Raw genomic sequence first — 24808 nt, 5'->3', positions numbered from 1 at the left:
TATGGTCCTGATGTAAACTTGTTTGGGGCATATCTATATTAGGAAATTATTTCAAAATAAGTACAATCAAAAGAATAACTCCCAAAATAACAAAATTTGCCAGGCTATGTCTACACTGCACATTAATTTTGGAATATGTAATTTCAGAAGAAATATTCTGAAATAGCTTTTTTTGAAATAGTGTGTCTATACCAAAAGCTCATCAAAATAGTGCTTAGCTATTTCGAAATAGCATGTCCATACTGATTGGACGCTCTCATTTAAGGCCATCTGAAACCACTTTAGGCAGGGCATCAATATGGCAGTTACTTACTGGAGCTGCTGCCTGAAGCTATCTGAGGCTCTTGCTTAAAAGGACCCCTCTCTCTGTACAGCAATGTCTCAGGCTTTTAGTCTTTGGGTACGGCTAGACTGCATGCCTCTGGTGACAGAGGCATGTAGATTAGGCTACCAGACATAGTAAAATGAAGCGGCGATTTAAATAATCGCCGCTTCATTTAAATTTACATGGCTGCCGCGCTGAGCTGACAAACAGCTGATCAGCTGTTTGTCGGCTCAGCGCGATAGTCTGGATGCTCCCCTGCTGACATCAAAGGTATTTGTCGACCACCCAGGTAAACCTCATCCCAGCTCAGCATGGCAGCCATGTAAACTTAAATAAAGCGGCGATTATTTAAATCGCCGCTTCATTTTACTATGTCCGGTAGCCTAATCTACATGCCTCTGTCTCCAGAGGCATGTAGTCTAGATGTACCCTTTGTCTACCTCATTGAAGGTATATCTACCGTCTCATTGAAGGTATATCTACACTGCAGATTTGTGTTGGAAAAATGGCCATTTTTCTGGCAAAACTTGAGGAATGTCCACACTGCAATTGCGTTCTTCCACAAGAAAATGGAAAGAACACAGGGTTTTTTCTGGCGTTGGTAATCCTCATTCTATGAGGAAGAAGACTTTTTGCAAAAGAGCTCTCTTGCAAAAAGTTGTGTGTGGACGGGGAAGAAGGAGTTCTTTCAGAAGAAAAGGAAAGAGGAAAAGGCACAGGTGCCCTGGTGGCCATTCCATCCATAGCAATCACAGCTTACATGCAAGAGAGTGTCCATTCAGTCTGGACACTCTATTTTGAAAAACCAAATTGCTTTTTCGATGCACTTTGCAGTGTGGATGCTCTCTTTCAGAAGACATATTTTTGGAAGATCTCTTCCAAAAAAACTTCTTCTGAAAGAAGCCTGCAGTCTAGATGTAGCCTGAGGGACAGCAAAGCCTTTTCTTTTGCCTGCTGTGGTTGCCCTTGTGGACACTTCAGCTAACCAGCTATGGATCCAGAGCTGCCTTTGGGTAGTCAATAACTATTGCAACTTGTGCTTCACCTCATGTAGCAGTTTCTGCAGGCTGCCTCCCAGGTCCTGCAGGAACCGCACCCCCTGCTCTGCTTGGAGACCCTCCTCTGCTCACGGCAGACACGTCTCATTCTGTTGGATCCCGCCCATCCTCCCTTGCATACCGTGTGGCATCTGGACACCAATGCCGACTGGTGGGACTGACTCGTCACGAAGCAGTGGGATGACCAGCAGTGGTTCCAGAATTTTCGGATGAGGATGTTTATGGAGCTCTGTGAGTGGCTTGCCCCTGCCATCAGGTGACAGGACACTCACATGAGACCCACCATCCCCCTCCAGAAGCAGATCGCCATACCCCTGTGGAAGCATGCAATCCAGATAGCTACCGATCCATCGGGAATCAGTTTGGCATGGGAAGTAAACCTTTGGGGCCTTGCTTATGCAGGTATGGCATTCTTGGGCTACTGTCCCAGGAGGGAAGTGGACTGCTGGAATGGGGTTCACTAGGGAAAGGTAGGATGGGGGAGTGGTACAGGTGGTAGTGGTGGGAGGGGGTTCAAGCCCCCTGTGGTTCAAGCCTGGGAGGTTGTTTCAGTCCCGCTCTAACAAAGCCCTACTGGAGGAAGAGGTAAGTGGGGGGTTTGCTCCTGGTGTTTGAGGGGATGGGAGGGGTGTGTGCTGGGCTCAGGGAGGCAACGTGGGACAGAGTAAGACACTAGAACCATGTCATCTGGCTAGTGCCTAAACTACTACAAAGGGTACTGTAAGTTTTTCAGGGCAAGGACCGTGTTTTGCTATGCATCCTCCAAAGGTAGTAAGGGGAATAAGGTGCCCACTCAGTTGTATACCTGATTAACCACCTCATAGGTGGGACAGCAGGTTCTGCAAGGATTATCCAGGGAAAGGAATGAATAAGGGTGACAGACAGGGAAGGTTTAGCATTTGTTGGGGGGCCTTGCTTCCTATTTGCCCCTCACTCCCTCACACATATATTATCCAGCATGCTCAACAATCATGGAGGGGAAGTAGTATGCACCAGGTAAAAAACTGGTACAAAGGACTTATCCCAGAGCAAGATGGGTGGGAAGAGAAATTTAAATGCAATGTCAGGTTTCAACTTAGAGTGAAATAACCTAAGAGTTCATGAAGTCGCTATCATTGCAGTCTCTGCCATATACCAACTATATTACTCTCTTTATTAGAATATTGTCTGCAGAAGAGGAATTGCATACATGAGCTAGCCACTACATGGGTCACAGCCTACTAATGGTTCTTATTTGCCTCTTTTGACTATCCATTCTTTAGGTGCTTATAGACTATTTGTTTTTCCTGTTACATTCCAGCTCAGCTTTCCCCTTGATATTTTTATACCCACTGGCTCTTCTTGTTTTCCCCCCACCTTCCATTTTTTTCCATCTCCCCAGTCCCCTTCTCCACTATTTATTTTAGTTCTGGACATCCAACACTTTGGTCATCTGAAGAAGTGGTCTGTGCCCACGAAAGCTCATGATACCATCTACATGTTTTGTTAGTCTTTAAAGTGCTACCAGACCATTTGTTGTTTTTAAAGTTTATCCTGTACAGACTAACTCTGCTACCCCCTGAGGGTTTAGGATAGTTTTGCTACATAGCTAAATTGTACAAACAGAAGTATCATCAAGAGATCATTTTGATAGATGTATAGAAAAAAGCAATAGAAGTATATGCATGATCACAATGTATATTGTAGTCACAGTAGTCATTTACTTATAAAGCCTTAGTGTAAATCAAATACATCACTTAGGGCACTTAAACACAGTAGGGCTAAAGCCAAAATAAGCTTCGGAGCTACATCAATTGCATAGCTTAAATCAAAAAGCCTATTTCGGCTTTTGGCACTGTCTACATAACAGGAAGTCTGAGAAAGAGCACTCTTCCTCTGACTTCCCTTTCACCTCATAAAATGAAGGTTACAGGAGTCAGAGTAAGAAATCCTCCAGCTCGATATTATTTTGAATTTAATGTTGAAATATCTGCTTGTAGTGTAGATGCAGACTATGTTATTTCAGAATAATGTCAGTTATTCCAAAATAACACTGATGTGTAGATGTACCCCTATTAACCAAATAAAGACTTCCAATTAGAAAACAATGTAGATACTCGTATACATATTTTATTTATAAATGGTGTCAGGATACCACATAGAATTGTTTTCAGAAGCTATTTTGCTTAGGTAAGCTGATATATATTAAAATATATATAAGAAGTGTGTGTGTGGGGGGGAGGAAGGGGAGGAAGTCATCAACAAACAAAAGGTCTCCGTTAGAGATAAAAATTAATTATGTTGAATTTCCAAATAATATGTCTGTCTACTACAGTGTTATGATTACAAATGCAGGTTAGAGTGAAGAGCTGGTCACAGATTTTTCAGCTGTAGTTATTTTCATCCAAAAAGGCTACTTTGAAACCAAAAGCTATTCATGGAACAAGGGGTTTGTTTCCTATAAATTTCCAGACTTGAAAAAATCAACATTTGGTTTTTTAATTGATAATGTTTAATTTTGAAATTTTTGAAACAAAAAATGCAGAAATTTCTTTTTGTTTGAAAACTTTTCATATTCAAATTCAGGTTAATTAGATTAAAACAGCTTTTTTAAAGGGAAAAAATTAAAACAACATTTCAAACTTATTTAAACAAAAAGTTTTCACTGGTCCTGAACCAAAAATATTTGTGGTTATTGACCTGTTTTTTTAGATGCCAACTTTTTGTCCAGAACTGAGATGGGGAAAGACTTTTTTTCTTAGAATAACCTGAGTTTGGTTAGATTCAAACTCCACTGCAAAGAAGTAATTAAATTATTTCAAGTCAAGGTATTATTTATAACTAGAAACTATGTTAAACGTGTGACATTCATTCTTTCACTTGTTTGATTTAGCTTCACTAATTAGCACTATTTGTTTTAAGGTTGGAGTGATTTTCCCTGAATCCTGGTAGATTCTGAGAATCCAGATTCTTTTTGTTTTGATCTTCTTATGAAGGATACAGACTGAACTTGCTTTCTGCCAATTGTCTTCAGCTGGTTTTGGTTACAGACATTAATGCATTGAGCCTAATGGTACAAGTATGAGGTAGGATGAACTATAGTATATCATTCTTACAGATGGGAAACTGTCAGCGTTCACAAGATGAAACCACTCTGTACTTTGTTCACCCCCAAGATAAGGTTTCCAATGCAATAACAATAGTGTAATTATGGCAGCCAAAACCCATCCAGAGGGAACTGAGAATTTTAAACTTTTTCTGCTCTTTTTAAAAATGCATAAACATTTGAGAGAAGGGAAAGTTTTGGTTAATGGTTAGACATCAGGATGGGCAGCCAGAAAACCTCAGTATTGCTCAAATGTAAAACCTATCTCCAGGCTGGTGATGGGCATAGGAGGAGTAAAGGGGGTAGGTGAGCCAGGGCCCAGTGATTCAAAAGGGCCAGAGCCCCAGCCTCTTAAATCGCCTGCGGAGTATCACCCAGGTGGCTCTCAGGATTGGCTGGGAGTTGGAGGACCAGCACACCACCCTTCCGGGCATCGTTGAAGATTGGTTGCCTCAGCCCCACCACTGCCCCACCTTGCCCAAGGGCCTGGCAAGTCTGTCAGCCCCCGTGTTGAGCTCTGATTTATTTAACCCCTGTGTTTAGCTTTTTGAGTTTCTTTGACTGATATGCACTGCTCTGACTCATCACAATACATTAATGTAACAGCACATGAGTGATCTAACAGAATGTGACACATCAAAGCAACAATATCTGAGGCCAACGAATTGGTAGGACTCCAGTTTTAGTAGTACTGCAAAAAAAGCTGTTAATTTCTTCTGAGGGCTCCTCCCCCCCCCCACCCCAAAGGCCAGCTACATGGAAGGAATTTTATTTCTTTGTATCAAATTCCAAATGTTTTTCAGAGATGTTATGGGAAGACCATTTATTTGCAAAAAATAAGCTGCAGGAGATGATCCTGAATCTAAACAACTTCGCTATTTCTATAAAAGGCAGAATGTGAGGAATTATGATCTGAATGCAAATTGTTCCAAATGTAATTGTTTTGAATTGACTCATAATAAATATTGCTTTGACACAATCCAGGGTTCACTTTCTGAACTTCAATTCAGGCCCCTCTTTATAAACAAAGTAAAGACAGAAAATTGGTGTCTATGGATAAAATCCTGGCAAAACTCCCATTTACTTCAATAGGGCTAAGATTTTGCCCCACACTTACCTTGACATATTGGGTCTGATTTCCAGCTGCATCAAAAAGTAGAACACCAACTTCATAATACTATTAGTTATGATTTGTTTTGGAGCAGCAATCACGGAACAGGACTCCATTGTTCTTGATATTGTACAAACACAAACAAAAGAAGATGGTCCTTGCATGAGAGATTGACTTTCTAAGCAACTGCCCACTAGAGTCCTTGGCAAACTTAATAATCTTTGAAGATCACAGGACATGTCTACATTGCAGCGTTATTTTGAAATAACAAAGAGAGTGTCCACACAGCAAGCCCATTATTTCAAAATAATTTTGAAATAACAGGCTTCTTATTCCGAATTCTGTAACCCTCATTTCACAAAGAATAACGCCTATTTCAAAATAGTTATTTCAAAAACGGGTGTGTGCAGACAGGGCAATTGTGGTTATTTTTAAATAAAGTGGCCTCCAGGGCTTTCCACAGATGCCATTGTGACCACTCTGTCAGAACTCTATAGTTCCCCTTCCCCTGCAGTCCTTTAAGCCACAGCCATAGGGTAAGAGCTTGTGGCACATGGGGGGAGGTGGTGGGCAGCGCGGGGGCTGCATGATCCTCGCCCGGCCTTCTGAGCCTGGGGAACGCACAGCAGCCTGTGCATATGGGTGCATGTGGAGTGGCACTCCGAAGCAGACAGATGCAATGAGACTGCCACACAGGAACCTTGCGGTCCTGTTCAGAGGGTTCCTGCACAGGCTACATTCCTCCTGACTCTGTGGTGAGACACCTTCCCACCACAAGCCACCACTAAGGAGGATGGGATCATGGACACACACACAAAGCAGAGCTGCACATAGCACAGGTTATGCCCACACTCTTGGGGCAGCATCCACTCTCGGGCAAGTGAGGCGAGGCAGAGGACACTGGTCCCCTGCCAGGGGAACCTGCTGGAAGTGGGAGAAAGTGGAGGGAACCTCAGAAGCACCCTCCCCAGAAAGCGGTGTCTGTAGCTCACACGCACCTCCCCCAATACCCTGCCCCCTCTATCCTTCAGTGGGCATGGATAGAAGTCCTCTCACTGTGAGATGCTGCCACTGCTGGACCCATCGTGTGCATGGCATGGAGGAACAGGACCCTGTTGCCCCCCTCCCACCTACCAGCTCCCAGCCTAGCTGGCACCTTCCCATGCCTGCTTTTCCCCGGGACATGGGGGTCGCAAAGCTCCCCTCTCCCTCCACCCCCCAGAAAGTCCATGCCCCTGTAGGAAAGAGCCTGCTGCATAGGGCACAGATGGTCTTGCTTGAAGCACATTGCCATCGTCTGACCTGAAATCTTTCGGTGTCGCCTCAGACATGAGGGGTAGGCTTCATGCACCCGGTCTCCTGGGATGGCTGCCCTTGTCACTTCTCCACAGCTGGAGCAGGTGCAAGTGTGACACAAGCCACATCTCCTGCATCATCCTCCCGACCTCACAAGACCAGCAGATGCCAGCGACCCCAGGAAAACCTGCAGTGGTCTCTGGAGTGTCAGGACCACAGATTGGATGCAAACTTGGAGCTGTGCTGCACCATCTGGCAAGAGCTGTTACAGCAGGTCCAGAGCACGGCTTTCACCTCTGCCATTGACCACTGGTAGTCAGCATAGAGCAGTCTGGCAGCAACCCCTCCACTCCTGCTCTGGCTCCTGCTCTAATTCCTGCCCCAGTTCTGACCCTTGCTCCTTCCCTAGCCCTCACCCTCTGGCATCCCCCCCAACCTCTCCTGCGGCCGCTGTGGTCCCCACACATGAGGTGATGGGACTACCCAAGGCAGGCACCAGTCCCAGCCCCTTCGCTGAGCCTCTCCTCTCCCTTTCTAAACCTATAATCATCCTGCTTCCCCCTTCTAGGTTCTTCCTCAGACCCTCCCCAGTTTTATTGACCCAAATTTAAAAAATCCACCAGTTTATTGTTCAAAACCAATTGTCTTGTATATTGTGTTTGTAAAGGAGGGGTGGAGGAGGAAAGGTACAGAAGGGCAATGCTGAAGCCCCTTGTGGGGTGGCCCAGAGGAGATTCTCATGGGTGTCCTTCTTTGGAACTCTCCCATAGGGCCTCCCGGATACGCACAGCCTCCTGAGGGGCCTGCCAGATGGCAGCCATATGTGTCTGCTCAAAGACCCGGGTCAACTGCTCAGTCTCTTCCCTCCACCGTCGTAGGCACGTCTCCTCCTTATTTTCACATGGGTTGTGCAGGACACAACAGGCCCCCACTACATGGGAGACATTCCACTCGCTGAGGTCCAGGCAGGTGAGAAGACAGTGGAACCTCCCTTTAAGTCACCTGAAGGTGCCCTGCACAACCATGCAGGTCCTGCTGAGCCTACCATTGAAACGCTCCTTCATGGGGTCCAGGTGTTTAGTGTAGAGTTTCAGCAGCCAGGGGAACAGAGGGTAGGCAGAGTCCTCCACTTACACATTGCATGTCCAGTTCCTCAACCCTGATAATGTGGTTGGGGAAAAAAGTGCCCGAATTGTGGAATATGTGGGCATTGTGCACCTTCCTCGACCACCCATGTTGATATCTTTGAAGCAGCATTGGTTGTCCTCAAGGGCTTGTAGCACCATAGAAAAGTACACCTTGCAGTTCATATAATATGATGCCCAGTGGTCAGGGGCCCGGATGGGGATGAGGTGCTATCAATGCCCACTCCCCCGCTTTAGGAGGAAGCCCATGGCAGTAAAGCCGGCGTTGATGGGGTCCATGTAGCCCAGAATCATGACCCTGCACATCAGGATGCTGTTGATAGTCCTCACTACCTGGAAAAGGAGAAAAACATAGAATCACAGGTTGACAGGGCCCTCTGGAATTCACCAAGCCCAAATCCCTTTCCCCCACACCAGGATAACCCCCAACTTACCCCATCCTCTGCTTTGTGAAAGCGGGACTGAAAAATCCATCAGGCAGAGAACTTCCACCACCCCCGCTTCCATAGAGAACCTCATTCCAGCAGTTCACCCCCCTTCTGGGACTATAGCATGAGAGAGTCATGTCTGCATGATCAGGACCCCCACGGTTGATCTCCCCATGTCGAACTGGTTCCCAGCAGAGTGGTAGTTGTCCGGTATGGTGGGCTTCCACAGTGCGATGGCAACCCACTTCTGGAGGGAGATAGTGGGTTGCATGTGGGTGTCCCGTTGCCTAAGGGCAAGGGCCAGCCACTCACACAGCTCCAGGAAGGTGACCTCCTGCATGTGAAAGTTCTGGAGCTACTGCTCGTCGTCTCATTGCTTCATGATGATTCAGTCCCACCAGCTGAAACTGGTGTCCCGTCACCACAAGCAGCTGTGCACAGTGTGCAGGGGGGCAGGATAGTCTGTGCTGAATGGACAGCATGTGCAGAGAGGAGAAGAGGTGCCCTGCAGGGGGCAGCGGGTCCTGTTCCTGCAGTGCCACAAGGGCAGCCTTCAAAAACTGCACCAGGAGACACGACGGCAGATCTAAGAGCTGGTGACTTCTTTCCAGCAGGTCCAGCTCCATGGCTAGTGTGCTGTGGTGTCCGCAAGGGCCACCAGAGCATGCAGTGAGATAAGGTTGCTGTCCCTCAAGGAGGTAGGCAGTGGAGAAGAGCCTGAGATACGACTGTACTGGAGGGGGAGGGCGCGTTTAAGCAGGAGCCTCAGACAGCCTCAGGCAGCAGCTCTGGGAAGTCACTACTGTCCTGATGCCCTGCCCGGAGTGCTTCTGGGGGCTTTAAACGCGATTGAGGCTCTAATCAGTGTTGATGCTCTACTTCAAAATAGCTCTGTGCTATTTCGATGGGCATTTCTACTGTAGATGTCCTATTTTGAAATAAGCTATTTTGATGTTTTTATTCCGAAATTGCTTATTTTGAAATAAACATGTGGTGTAGACTTGCCCACCGTATCTGGCCCCCTTTAAAATATTTCACAATTTCTCATATTTTTCTTATCTCAATAATTACACAGTAGGTTTCTGGTCCTATTTTAAAGATGTGTTTAAAAAGTGTCACAGTGGTGTTTTCACAGTTTCAAACCCATACAGGGCCCAAATGTGCAGGTCTGAATTCAACACTGCTGTGTAATGAGTTTAGGTAACTCACTGATGTTAATTACTGAAAAAACTGAATAGCAGTGCTTATTTTGGCTGCAGAATGTCAGGTCTGTTAACTATAGCGGGTCCAATCAATATGCAAATTATACAGTCATCTCTGTTTATGGGGTCCCTCCACTGAACCAAAAGCCTGGGTCCGCTAATGACAACAGTAATTTCCTTCTTTAAATAGAAGCAGATGGAAGGAATGAGAATAGCAGTAGAAAGGGAAGAGATAAAGTGATGCAAGTGACAATTTCTGCCAATCATTGCTTGTACTTCCTCTTGTACCTGGTTGCTTTGAGCACGTGTACAAATCTACAAATCTGTAGCAGGAAGGTAAAAACTTGGAGCAGATTGGGAAGATTTCAGGGAGAGGGTAGAGTAGCTTTAGGGGTATTGGGTTTTTTAATTATTATTATTCTAATACATTTCTTGATTAGTGTGAGGGGAAAGTAACGCTTTGATTCTTTGCCACTACAATCCAGCACCTATTGCTGTGGCTAACCAGAATAGGGGAAAGCAGACTTCTGGTCCATCTTTATGAAATTGTGCATGCCATATTCTCAAGTGTTAGCTTAACTTGAGGGAATGCTTGACTTTTTTCTTAGAAAAGAAGTATGCCGAAGGTAGGAGAATGAGAGATGAGGACATAAAAGGAAGAGAGAATTGAGAATATGCAAATGTAAGTAGAAAAGAAGGAGGGAACACGGGGAAAAAACCCAGAGGGAGATCTTCTCTCTCTCCCCTTTATGTCATCTCTATGGGCCAGAAGTTCTAGTGCAAAACAGTAGCTTTACTTGGGCTGCCGGCAGTTTTTGGCCAAAGAGTCAGGGTACTCAGTCCCAGAATAACCATCCTAATGCAAAGGGATCCTTCAGTATTATTGAACTAGTATAGTGAATCCTGTTCCTGCATCACTACCATTCCTGGTTGCTTGTGTAGGGAGATGATGTGCTGATTCCTGATTATAATTTTGGTCTCAAAGGCCTGTGAGCAGTATAGGTAGAGTATGTAGGAAACAAGGTAACTCAACTTCACATTTGGAAAAAATGGCCCTAGGACTCAGGAGCTACGTCTACACTGGCATGAATTTCCGGAAATGCTTAATACAGAATACTATTCCATTTTCAGTTTTTCCGGAAAAGGAGCGTCTACATTGGCCACGGAGTTTCCGTGATAACGATGCGCTTTTTACAGAAAAGCGCGTCTACATTGGTGGCGCGCTTTTCCGGAAAAGCAAAAGCCCGGAACCATTTTAAAAAGGGCAAAGGCCACCAGACCTTTCCGGGGGCGGGGCTGGAGCTCCGTCCAGACGCGTGGTTAAAGGGGTCTCGCCGGGCAGCCGTTGGTCTCGTGCTCCCGTGCCTTGGGACCTCTGCCAGGGACTGGCACCCTTCGCAGGGTCGGTGGTTGCCCTGTGAGTTTTGGGGACACCACCCTTTGGCCCCCAACTGCTTTTCCCAGCGTCTTCTTTTGTCTGCCCTGCTCTATCTGCCATGGAGCCGTGGGTGGCCATGTACCTGCTCGGGCCCCTGTTGGACCTGTACAGGTGCCTGGAGCTCGTGCTGCAGGCTGGTGCCCTGGCGTTCATATACCAGGAGGCAGAGATCGCCTTGGACTGCCTCACCAGGGAGGTCCTGGCAACTGCGTGGCATCAGCACCCGACCATAGACCGGCTCATCTGGACTTTGGAGATGAGCACCGACTGGTGGGACCGTGTGGTCCTCGGACAATGGGACAACCACCAGTGGATCCGGAATTTTCGGATGAGGAAGCGGACCTTCATGACGCTGTGCACCTGGCTCACCCCCGCGCTGCAGAGAACCGCCACCCGGCTGCGGGCACCCATCCCCGTCAACAAGAGGGTTGCCATCGTGCTGTGGAAGCTGGCAACACCGGACAGCTACCGCTCGGTGGCACACCAGTTTGGGGTGGGAAGATCCACCGTTGGAGTGATTGTCATCCAGGTAAGTCACAGGGGGAGTGGGATGGGGGGAGGGTGCTCCACTCCAGGCCCAGGGACACCCAAGACTCCAGGCTGGGTCACCCAGGGGTTTCGGCCGTCCCTCCCTTGCACAGGCCCGCTGGTGGGGGGGGGTGTGGGGCGAGGGGGGCCCTGGTGTGTGTGTGTGTGTGTGTGTGTGTGTGTGTGTGTGTGTGTGTGTGTGCGTGTGAGGACAGAGGGAATCAAGGGGGGGACCCAAGGGAGTGCACGCTCACCCCTGGCTGTATGTAATGTGTTCCCTTGTGTTTCTCTGCACCCTTCTGTAGGTTGTCCATGCCATCAATGACGTCCTGCTCCCGAGAATCAGCCGCCTGCACAACGTCAATGAGACCATGGCCGGCTTTGCTGCCCTCAGGTTCCCCAACTGCGGGGGAGCCCTGGACGCCACCCACATCGCCATCCGGGCCCCGGAGCATCGAGCAGCCCACTTTATGAACCGAAAGGGGTACTGCTCCATCATCCTGCAGGCCCTCGTGGATCACCGGGGCCACTTCCTGGACATCTACGGCGGCTGGTCTGGCCGGACACACGATGCCTGCATCCTCCGGAACTCAGGACTGTTTCAGAGGTTGGAGGTGGGCACCTACTTCCCCCGGCGGGACTTGACTGTCGGGGATGTGCCAATGCCCATCTGCATCGTCGGGGACGCGGCCTACCCCCGATGCCCTGGCTCACGGGGCAGCCAGACCAGAACTGGGCCTGGTTCAACGACCTCCTCAGCCGGGCCCGAAACCCAGTGGAGCTGGCGTTTGGACGCTTAAAAGCCCACTTCCGTTGTTTGCTCACCCGTCTCGACATGGGTGAGCAGAATGCAACAGAGGTGCTGTTCACTGTCATCTTCCGTCGAGGGATCTCCTGGCTCTTCCTCTCCTGAGGCCCAGACGGACCAAAGGATTGAGGTGGACAGCTTCGCTGTCATCTTCCGTCGAGGGATCTCCTGGCTCTTCCTCTCCTGAGGCCCGGAAGGACCAAAGGATTGAGGTGGCCAGCTTCGCTGTCATCGTCCGTCGAGGGATCTCCTGGCTCTTCCTCTCCTGAGGCCCGGAAGGACCAAAGGATTGAGGTAGCCAGCAACACCACAATCGTCCTCCCTGTGCCTAGACTATGTTTTAGAATCTGTACTGTGCTGCATCTTTTAACCATTTGTGCTTGTTTGTTGCTATGTAAATATAGTTTGTGGTTTACATCTTTACTGAAAAGTCTCAGTATTTCTTTATGCGCCGCAAACCAATGATCACTGAAAAAGGCGCCCCCCCCCCCCCCCCCAGTGATAGAGTCATGAATTTGTTGTCCACAGTTTGTAACCCTGTTAAATTGAAGTGGCTAATTGGCATCTCACATCATTTCTTTACAGTTACTAGAGAAACACAATAACCACACAAGATTCAAGTGAAAACATAACTTTTTATTTACAAAGGAGAGGGGGGAGGGACCTTTAACTGGGAGACGGAGGGAGGGGACCTTTAACTGGGAGAAGGAGGGAGGGGACCTTTAACTGGGAAAAGGAGGGGGGGCAGTTACTGGGACGGGTGGCCCCTGCGAGCGCACCTCTGGGGGCGGACCTGCCCACGCTGGGCAGACTGCGTCGGGGAAGCCTGCACGGTGAGGTGGCCACGAGTAGGAGCACGAGTAGGAGCACGGTCAGGGTCAGGACCAGGAGCACGGACAGGGTCAGGAGCAGGAGCAGGAGCAGGAGCAGGAGCAGGGATAGGAGGGGGCATGGGCTGTGCTCCAGGAGGGATGGCGGGGGCATGCGGTCCGGCCATGCCGTAGTGGATGGCATGTATTAAATGAGCCGTCAGGGTGCCCATTGTGGCGCGCATCTCGCGGCATTCCTCCAGGAACGCAGCCCAGCCCTCCTGCCGCCACTCCTGGTCCCCCTGCACATGCTCCGCAATGGAGGTCTGGATCCCCTCCACTGCGGTGGCGTGACGCCGAAGAAGCTGGTCCCGGTGTCGGAGCCTCGGCCTCTGGGCTTGGGCAGCTGGGGGTGCCGCTGCTGCTGGAGTCGCGGGTCTGGTGCTGGGTCCCGCTGCAGGGAAGAGAACAAAGGACGGGTCAGTCAGGGAGGCCGTCCACTGTCCCCACACCTCCATGCCCTCCACCCCGGAGCCCAGGTGACCGTACAGTTGTGGCTTGGGCCCACTCGGTTCCCCTCCTGCTCCCGGGTTGTATGTTGGCAAGGAGGACTGCCCCTGGAATAGGGTCCTCCCTCCAGTATTGTAAGCACCGGTCTGTATCCTGGCCCCGTGCAGGGCGGGAGGGTGCTTGTGCTGCGTTCACCTGTGGAACTCCCTGCCGGTGGACACTGTGAAAAGCTTAGGGCTAATCAGTGGTGTTTGACAGGGAGCGAGATGCATCCCCACAGCAGTGCCTGGGAGCACACCTGTCAGTGGCAGTCTGGGCTCTCAGATCCCATCGCGTGGGATATCTCCTGGACAGAACCAGAAGGGTTACTGGGTGGGGGATGTCCCATCCTTGCAGCAAAATTCAGGGGCCCTTCTCCCTCCCTCTATCCCTCCCGCAAGCCTGGTAGCCCAGGGACAGGTGTGGCCACAGTGGGGACTTCCCTCGGGGAACCTTCCAAGGCACTGGGAGCAGGTGAGGGGCTCGGTGGGGGTCCACGGTCACAGGACTGTGACGCTGCGCTTATCCCAGGAGCAGCTGGCTGTGCCTCACAGCCAGGCATGGGACAGTGTGCCGTTCTCTGTGCTGCACCCTTGGTGGAGCTGCGGGCTCTGGGCTGAGTCCCTGGGGCCCTGGCCGGTTCCAGCCGGCATCCACCCTTCCCCCTGGTCCCGCCAAATGTGTGCGAGGAGCACGGTCCCAGGCGTGCCCTGCAGCTGCCTGCCACGGCCACGTGCCGCTTGGTTGCACGTGCTGCTAACTGCCTCATGCTACGCAGCATGCAGCTCACGTGGCCTGAGTGACACACTCTCCCCCTCCCCCCTCCGGGCACCTGGCTCTCCCTCCCCCCCACCTTCCGCCCCCCGCCCTTTGGGAGTGTAACCTGCAAAGACTCACCAGTGGGTTCTTCCCCGGCCACAGAGGAGCTTCTGGAGGGGGCCTGCTGGGTGGCAACGCTGGCCTCCTCTCCCGACACGCCGCCGCTGTCGTCTCCCTCCTCCAGCTCGGTGGGATGGTTGATGGGGGGATGCTGGCAGGTGTCCACAGGGACAGCTGGGGCTTGCGGGGCTGGCTGGCCCAGAAATGAGTTCAGCCGCTCAAAATAGGGGCAGGCATCAGGTCCTGCTCCCCTCCTCTCCGAGGCCCGCACATACCCCAGCCGCAGCTCCTTCACCTTGGAGCGCACCTGCTCGCAGTTGCGGCTGGGGTGGCCTTGCTGGGCCAGGTTCCGGGCCAGACGGGTGTATAGCTCGGCGTTCCAGCGGCAGGACTGCAGGTCATGGAGACCCTCCTCCTCCTCCCACAAGTCCAGGAGGGTCTCCAGCTCCCTGGGGGTCCAGGATGGGGCCCTACGTTTCCGGCCCCTGGGGGCTTCCTCCCCTGCCCCGGGTGACGGTGGCTGACGACCACCTGGAGCTGCCATGCCTGCGCTGAGTTGGCTGGGCAGCACAGTTGCCATGTGGCAGAGCTGGGAAGGGTGGTCTCCGGGGGGTTCCTGCCACATGCGGCCAGTAGTGTCTGCGCTCTTTAAGCCCTCAGGTTATGTGGAAGTCCGTGGCTTCTATGGTGTCTCCCACTGTCCAAACCGCTTTTTTCCATTTCTTCTGCTTTTCCGGAAAAGCTGTCTACACTGGCCCTTTTCCGGAAAAGCTTTTCCGGAATAAGGACTTTTGCCCGAGCGGGAGCAGCATAGCATTTCCGGAAAAGCGGCTGATTTTGTACAGTACAGCGTCGATGCTTTTCCGGAAATTCAAGCGGCCAGTGTAGACAGCTCGCAGCTTATTCCGGAAAAGCGGCTGCTTTTCTGGAATAAATGGCCCAGTGTAGACACAGCCAGGAAGTTTTTTAAAAAGGATACATACCACCTGTGCACCTTTCCTGGCTGGCATGCCCTTCATCCAGATTCCTGGACTTGGCCCTACATGTTTTAGGATATTTTTTTCACAGAGAGTTTTTCAGAGAATATTACCACTGCTGCTGATTTCCAATGAACACATATTCCCATGGGAAGTGCTTAATCAGTAAATGCCAAAGTTGTAGCCGGTGATGGGAGGAAGAAAGTGTGGTGCCTAAATCAATATTGACAATTAACTTTTTAGAAGTTGCCAGCACTCTGAAAATCAACTCACTTATTTACATGTCTAAATTTAAGTAGACAAATTTGAAAATTTTGACCATAGTCTCTTAGAAATATTTTACACGGGGAAGAGTGATAATTTCAAAAATCATATGAAACCATTTTCTCTCTCAGCAAGAAGATTGATGTAGATAATTTAACTTGCCATTCACCATTCTTCTACCATTTTACAATAATTTAAATTTTATAAAAGCTATGTGTGTCGACCTTTCCATCCTCCTGCCTACAGTATTTACATTTCAGTATGTATGTCGACCAAAACCTTCAAAGAGCCTCCTGATAATTAATATGACTTTATCCATCTTTCTGTGACGTTAGTAGATTTTGATCATTAATTTTTCAGACCCTTGGTGGAAATAAAATGATCTCAGGATTATAAAATTTGTCTGGATTGCAAACATTAAACGGAATAGCTACCTTCCCCTTCTACTTTATTGTAGATTCTGAGGAACCCTTTGCAAGGTTTCCTATTGCCAAGGATCTACCTTATAATTTAGAGTACACAGTAAACACACAAATACATACATGTATGAATATTTTGTCACTCATATCTCATCTTTGGCAGTTGCATTAGGGCTTATACCTTGACAGCAAAAGCCTGGATGCTCCTATAATCAAAATGTATTTTTTTATTTTACTGGCACTCACTTTTAATGGGCTTTCTTTTCACACCCATAATTCTGTACCTCCAACCTATTTACCTTAGAATGGGTGTTTAGGTTTCACCCACCTTATCCTGCCTCTCTTATCAGGTGTTTAGCTGATGATAAAACACTTAGAAATGATAAGGTGCAAAGCAGAGCAAAATGTATGAAAAAAGCAAATGATTTACTAATCAAGGACCCCATAACAAATAAGAAGATAAGAATAAAATTACAACTCGAGTGTTAACATACATCTCCAGGCACATTGCCCTGACTCCCAGATCCCTTTACACAGTGGATAGGAAAGAAATAAGAAACCATTTCTGTAGGACACGCATGGACACCAGAGGGAAGGATGAACTAGAACACTGGACACCGACAGGAACACAATGTTCTATATACCAGGTGTAAGAAGGCAAACCCTGACTTGAAAGGACAGCAGATGATAGTTGCCCTGTACACATGCAGTGCACGTGGATAGATAATACTGGCCTGCTTTCAAACAGAGAAGCTATTTGAGTCCAGATAGGAAACCTAGATGGTAACTCAGGTACGAGTATGCTTCTGGGTAACAGCGGTGCATGTGGGCACATGTCTGTCACTCATATAGCCTAGAGGGTGAGGTGAATCAGTCTATTATAACTTGCTGACTCTAGGTTGATTATGCAGTCACCAATAGACTCCCATAAGCCTAGTCTATTGGGAAAATGTGCCAAATTCTTCATGAGGAATGTGCCAAAAATGAAGGGTTATAGCACAAAGCGAAAAAGACCTGCAAGGGTGAGAGAGTAAAAACAAAATATAGGTGCAAAATCCCTTATAAACTAATTGGGGGCACAGAATTACAGATGCAGATTGCAGCATTAAGATGTTTGTGCCCACAAATAGACACTTAGGGTACGTCTACACTAACCTCCTAGTTCGAACTAGGGAGGCTAATGAGGGTGACTGAAATTGCAAATGAAGCGCGGGATTTAACTCTTAATTGAAACTAAGGGGTTTATCCTATGGGGCTTAACTCTTAATTTGAACTAAGGGGTTTATCTCGGAATCACACTTCTCTGCCGTGTGTAGATGCGGGCAGTTATTCCAGGCTAGTCAGTTTCCAAAATGGCGACCGCCTGGGAACGTGCTTCATTTGCAATTTCAGTCACCCTCATTAGCCTCCCTAGTTCAAACTAGACATATCCTTACTGGCCACATTTTCACTGGAAGATAATGGTGCCTGAAATTTTATATTCATAGTTAATTTAGGATGCTTAGCCATAAGCTTACAAAGAGATGACACGCCGAAGGTCCTTAACAAACTTCTCCTTAAATGTGACCATCACTATGTTTCATATCATTATCTGTTAAAGCTTTTATTAGAGAATCTAAATAACTGTTTTTCCCCACCCATCATTCTGTCACAGATAATTAAAATTTCTGTTATAATAAATTTAAAAAAAAACCATATTTGGAGTTCTTTTAGTGATGTTTAGTAGCAAGTAACTAACAAATCCAATTTCCAGAGCAACCCTATTTATGATGCAGGCACACAGAGAAGAAGGCAGCCATATTGGCTTTCTAGCACTAGAAATGAAGCAAAACGGAGAACAGAATGAAAAAGAAAGTGCATTTTATTTCTAAGTTCTTAAGAGGGTGAAACAAGTAATAAGAACAAATGCTGTTTTATAAAGTTGGACTTCTTAAAAAACAACTTGGACTTGGACAGATTTCTGTTTGCAATGCTGCTTTCCACATTCTAAATCTGGTGCAGTTTTATTTGGTGACTAGTTCTTCCTTTCCTAAGTGGGGATTTAATTGAATTTAGAGAGGTATCCTTCAAAATAAATGCCAGAATTAATCTGTCGCCTTGCTCTCCATCATTTATGTACTTGGCATGTTCTGATGAAGACACCCAGGCTACGTCTAGACTGGCATGATTTTCCGCAAATGCTTTTAACTGAAAAGTTTTCTGTTAAAAGCATTTGCGGAAAAGAGCATCTAGATTGGCACGGAAAAGGCCCTGGACTGCATCCTGGGGGCTCATGCAGTCCATGCCCCCTGGGTGGTGATCGACCCCGGGGCAGAGGGCCCTGTCCCTGAAACGGTGGAAGAGGAGGACGCTGAGAGCCAGGAGCCTGCAGGGAGCCTGCCCAGGACCCAGGATCCCTGTGTCATCCCACAGAGCACATCTGCTGTGTCGTCTGAGGCCGGGGAGTGCTTCACATGTGAGTGCCATCATGGTCCCCTTATGTGTATGGGGTGTGTGTGTGGAGAGGGAGCCCAGGGACCATGTGCCTGGGTCTTGCCCACCATGGAGCAGCAGCTGGGTGTCATGCAGGGGCCCTGGCCCATTCCCCACACACCGACCTCGCCTTGCAGAGGGGGACTGGGTTTCACTCACTGTGTTCCCAGGGAGAACTGACCGCTGCTCTTGGGCCTGCAGGGTGCACCACCCCGCCTGGAACAGCCACCCACACTCAGGCCAGCAGGCACACCCGCAACCAGGAGTACCAGCGGTGGCACCCGTGGCTACTAGAGCAGCAGCTCCACATCCAGGACCACTGCGTCTGGGAGGACCTGCGGCTGTGGTAGCAGAGCTTGGAGGCGCTGGAAGAGCAGGGCCGTGCCCTCCGCAGCCACCTCCAGACCCTGTTGGACAGGTTCCTGCCTCCTCCTTCTCCATCCCGTGTGGCCACCCCAGCTCTCACTTCTCCTCCCACCCCTGCTCCCCCTCCCGCTTCCTCCGCACCCCCCGTCCCTCCTCACCCACCCTCCACACTCATTTCCCCCGCAACGCCCCGGCCCCCGCAGTGCTGTGAGATGGGAGAGCCAGCAGGACCCCTAGCCCTGAACTTTCCCTTCCCTTCCTCCCCTTCCTCCCCCTTCCAGCTCCCTCCTCCCAGGTTTCCCCCTCCCATCTGTCACCCTCATTCCTCCCTCCCCCAACCCCAGTTATGTAAAATAAAAAGAGATTTTTGTTTCCAAAACAAGTGTCTTTATTTGACATTAGGAATGGGGGGTTAGGGAGGGGAAAGGGGAAGAAGGGGAGAGTGGAAGAAAGCCCCAGTGGGGCATGCAGGGAGAGTTCAGTCCTCCTCCACCAGGAAGCTCTCCCGCAGGGCTTCCTGGATCTGGACAGCCCCCCGCTGGGCCTCCCAGATGGCATCAGTGTGGGGGCTGCACGGACTGGCCAGCCATGCAGTCAGCCTCAGCCATCTAGGCTGGCAGTAAAGCCTCCCCCTTTCTTTCACATAAATTGTGCAGCACATAACATGCTGCCACCACAGGAGGGATATTGTGCTCGGCGAGGTCGTATCGGGTAAGGAGGCAACTAAAGTGTGCTTTCAGTAGGCCGAAGGCCCCCTCGACCACGATACGGGCCCTGGTGAGCCTGGCATTGAAGGCCTGCTGGGAGTGGTTGAGGTGTCCTGTGTAGAGCTTCATGAACCAAGGCTGTAGGGGGTAGGCCACATCCCCCACCAGGCAGATGGGCATGTCCACGTCCCTGACCCTGATGTGGCAGTCAGGGAAGAAGGTCCCTGCATGTAGCCTCTGGCACACGGAGGAGTTGTGAAACACGCTGGCGTCGTGTGCCTTGCTGGACCAGCCCACAGTAATGTCCGTGAACTTGCCCCGGTGGTCAGACACGGCCTGCAGGATCACGGAGAAGTACCCCTTGTGGTTAATGTAGAGAGAGGTCTGTTCCGGGGCACGGATGAGGATGTGCATCCCGTCAATGGCCCCCCCGCAGTTGGGGAAGCCGAGGGCGCCAAACCTCTGGATGACGGTGTCTGGGTCGGTGTGGTGGACCACCCTGCAGAGCAGCTCCCAGTTGATGTCCTTGACCACCTGCAGAGAGACACACCAAACTGCGAATCACTGGGGTGCCCCGGTGGCTGGGAGTGCTCGTTCCCTGGCACTGCCCCGCGCCGCACTCCCAGAAGCAACCCCCGCTGAGAACCTGGCCGGGACAAACCGAACCCTCCCGTGCAGGCAACTTTCACCTCCTTTCCCCTGTTTTCCCTGGAGTGGCCTATCCCCTTCTTGCAGCCCCCCTCCTTCCCGGCCCAGCATTAGCACTGCTCCGACAGTGGATTTCCCCACACCGAACTGGTTCCCAACGGATTGGTAGCTATCCGGCGTGGAGAGCTTCCAGAGGGCGATGGCCACTTGCTTCTGGAGGGGGATGGCGGGTCTCATGCGAGTGTCCCATCACCACAGAGGAGGGGTGTCCTTCTTCATCCTGAAGTTCTGGGTCTACTGTTGGTCTCCCCAATGCTTCAGGATGATGTGGTCCCACCAGTTGCTGCTGGTGTCCAGACGCCAGATGCGGCGGGCCACGCTGGCGTCCGGGCACTGCTGCCGCTCCTCCACGGCCCCCAGTGAGGCCAGGGGGAGTGGCAGGAGGCTGATGTGCACCAGATGGTGTCAGGCAGCCTCCAAGCATTGCTGGCAGGCTTGCAGCAGCAAGTCCAAAAACTGGAGCAGAATGCCCAGGGCGAGCTCTGGCTCCATGGTGCCAACGCTTTGCTGTCCCTCGGCGAGGTAGGCAAGCAAGTGAAAAAGCTGAGAACTGGCTGTCCAAGGGGGTCCCTTTAAGCATGAGCCTCAGATAGCCTCAGACAGCAGCCACACAAAGCAACTACTGACCTGATGCCCTGCTGGAATCGGTTTCAGCTGTCCTTAAATGCGACCCAGCATCCAATCAGTGTGGACACACTATTTCGAATTAGCAAAACACTAATTCAAATTAGTTTGTGGGTCTAGATGTGTTATTTCGAATTAGCTTATTTTGAATTAACTAATTCAAAATAAATTAGTTCGAATTAGCACTGTAGTGTAGACATACCCTTTCATTGTTAAACTGGTTTCTTCGAGCTCTTTCTTTCTCTTTTGCTCTCTCTTCCTCAAGGGGTGTTATTTTGGCTTCCCCATTTGCTCTGCAACAACACTTCTTGTACCCAAGCTAAAGATCCCTGTAGTGCCCAAAATCCTGTGTGGTTGGCTCATTGTGTGCTTTACCATTGAATGATTGTGGTGTGAAAGTAGGGATTAGGGGGTGCTGAACCTGGAGTTATATGAAGATGGCAGCTTAAAGTGCTGTTTAATCCAGCTCACTGAGTCCAAAGGCACATGAGGGTGCAGTGTGGCATTGCTGTTAAACCCAGCCTGCTGAGTCCAGGGACATATGAGGGGTCAGCTTGGGAGTGCTCAATACCCAGTCCTCTCAGACGTGCTCTGTTAGTGGGTGTGAGTGTCTGGGTGTGTTGCTAAGGTGGGAAGAACCCCATCCTGAGGAACCTAATTCTTGCAGGAGAGCTATAGTGGGAGGGGAAATTGTCAGCAGGGAGAATTCAGCTTCATTTGAGAGCACAAGTAAGCACAAGCAGCACACTGATTTTTAACCTCCCCCCATCCCATAAGAGTAGCCCTAATAAATGAGCATGCCCCAGAGTATTGGGAAAATCTGGTAACACATGCACTTCCTTCCAGTAACAGCCTACGCCTGAGCAAAGGTTCAAAAGCACACAGTACTTTTTGTATTAAATGTTAGCTTTGGAGAATTCAGATACCATCCAAAACAAAGCATGAGAGCAAAAATATACATACATTTAAAATAATTTAAATACTTTTCTGTATCAAATGGGATAATGGGGAGCATGTTTCTTGAATGCAGCTTATTCTGCACATTGGATGCAATATATTTATGCAGTTGTTAGTGTGATGTTGAAGAATGCTTTTACATATTCCCAGGCTAACTCACACACAAATGTAGACTTCTGCATGCAGAGCATTCCTGGGGGTTTCTGACATTCTCTAGGGGCTTTCACAGCTATAACTGATGACTAGATTATGCTCATCCATGTCGATTGTTATTTTATTTGTGAAAGAACAGAGATAATAGTTGCAATTCCCGATAATCTCTTCCAAGAACAACTCAAAAGAAATTTAATATAAATAAAATATTTTTTATTGAAAAAATATTTCATACCATTATGAGAGAAGTTTGGAGCATGGCAACTGCTTATTCAAGATACAGGAGGAAGATGTGCCTTTTTGTTGTATGTACCATACTTCTGAATGAAGTGAAAGGCATATCTAATATGCCACTTTTTCATGTGTGGCAGGGAATGGGTCACCGTAATAATTTCCTGTATGTTTATTGTGAATAAGAAATCTGTTGCAGCTTATCTAATAAGGAACTAGTATTTTAATAGAAACATAATTTTGCTCCATATTATGTTTTCCCTGCCATCATTGAAATTTTGATAAGGGTGGCAGAGAGAGAGAGAGAGAGATTCTAGAACAGTTAATGGAAAGAAGGACAAGACTTGTTGTAAATAGAAATCCCATAGGAGGTCAACATATAATGTAGGGGTGGGCAATAATTTTTAATGGGGGACCATGCCAAGATTTTGGAAAGTGGTCGAGGGCCGCACTCTTCAATGATATTAATGGAGGAGATGTGGGGCCTGGGATGGAGGTTGGGTGCAGAAGGGAGCTTGGGGTAAGGGATTGAGGTGCAGGAGGGAGACTGGAGTCTGGAAAGGATTTAGGACGAAGCAGGCGGTTGTGACCTAGGGCAGAGGACTGGAGTGCAGGAGTTTGGGATGTGACCTAGGGTAGGAGAGTCTTCTGATCTGGAGCAGGAGATTGGGGTGCCAGATCTGGGAGGGAGTGTGGGTATAAGAGAGCAACAGAGGGTTTGGGTATGTTGAGTGTGGGGGGTTTAGAAACTGGCCAATGGGAATGTGCTGGTGGGTGGGGCGGCTCCTAAAACTTCCCCCCTCCCCTCCAGTTAGAAAACAGAAACAGACCCCTGCCAGCCACGTTTCTGCACAGCGTGTGGGGCTGCGGGGCAAGCTGGGGAGACTGCCTGGGGCTCCCTGCTGCCTCCTCTGGCCAGATCAGGAGGCTTGGTGGGCCAGATCTGGCCCGTGGGCTGTATTTTGCCCAGGCCTGATATAATGGATGGATACACAGATCATACTGAGAATATATAGAGATGGGTCTGATAGGTAAAATGATAAACTCCAAATAACCACCTTCTCTGTACATGCTTCCCCAACTCCCCACACAGACTTGAGTTACCGCAATCATTCTAGGCAAAAAAACCAAACCCAAACACATTCTTTTATTAAGCCCGTAATTTCTACTGAGTTATAATGTACTTTGCAGGGAAATGTCTTGATTTAAATATAAAAACATTTAAATATATAAATATTTCATTCCTATCTCTAGATGGTCATGAAAACTGCTTAATATCTGTATTTCTAGAGATTTAGGACTGTTGGAGAAACAGCAGTTGAGTTGATACAATTATTTAAAATCTTCAAATATTTTGAAAACTGAAATAAGTATATACCTGTTGGATAAGATTATTTGAATACTAAAAGTAATGAATGCTGTTTAGCTGATAATACAATTACTACTTAACTCTTCAGATCTGAGCAATTCAAGAAATGTTTAATTAAAGGTTTTTTTTGTTGCAAAACGTCAATCTATTGAAATAAACTATTTATGGGAAAAGGTCAGTTTCAGGAAATCTCCCAATTTAATTAAAAAAATACTTCTGAACTGAACAATGTTCTATTTTGTGTGCTGGGCAGTTGTAGTTGTGTCAGTCCCATGATATTAGAGAAAAGAGATGGATGAATATCGTTCATTGGATCAACATCTGTTGGTGAAAGAAACAACCTTGTGAGCAACACAAACTTTTTCTACACTGTGGTGTAAACCCAGGCTTGAGCTCGAGCTTGAGCTCAAAGCTAACCCCCACTCGTGTCTACACTGAAATAATACTAGCTCAGGGCAAAGACCCAGGGCCCGTGTAACCTGCAGGGCGGTAGAGCCAGAGCTTGAGTCAAGCCAGCGTCAGAATCCTGCTTTGCAGTGTAGCTGAAGCCTCACTTAACTCAGGCCTTGGGAGTCTTTTGGAAATATCCCACAAATCCATGGGACATGTTTCTTGTCCGCTATATCCCCAAAATCTGCAGTCTAGTTAATTGAAAATGGAAGCCCTTCTGTGCCTTCCCCTCCAGGAAAACAGCAGATGCTCACATCAGTATTAACCCATTCTGTTCTCAGTACTGATTTTCAAGCACGCTCTCAGAGTTCTTCCTGGGTTTGTAATGGAGAATGATCAAGCTGTTTACAAAGCAAGCTGCTTTGCTGGTAATGTGCAGGACAGGCACCTATTTTCCCAGAGGGCACCCCAGTCCTAGAGCTAAAGTGACCACATTTGGGAGGAGGGACA

The sequence above is a fragment of the Pelodiscus sinensis genome, chromosome 13, assembly GCF_052426305.1.
Source record: "Pelodiscus sinensis isolate ZL-2025 chromosome 13, ASM5242630v1, whole genome shotgun sequence".
Lineage (NCBI taxonomy): Eukaryota > Metazoa > Chordata > Testudines > Trionychidae > Pelodiscus > Pelodiscus sinensis.
Note: the sequence above shows the minus strand (reverse complement) of the source record.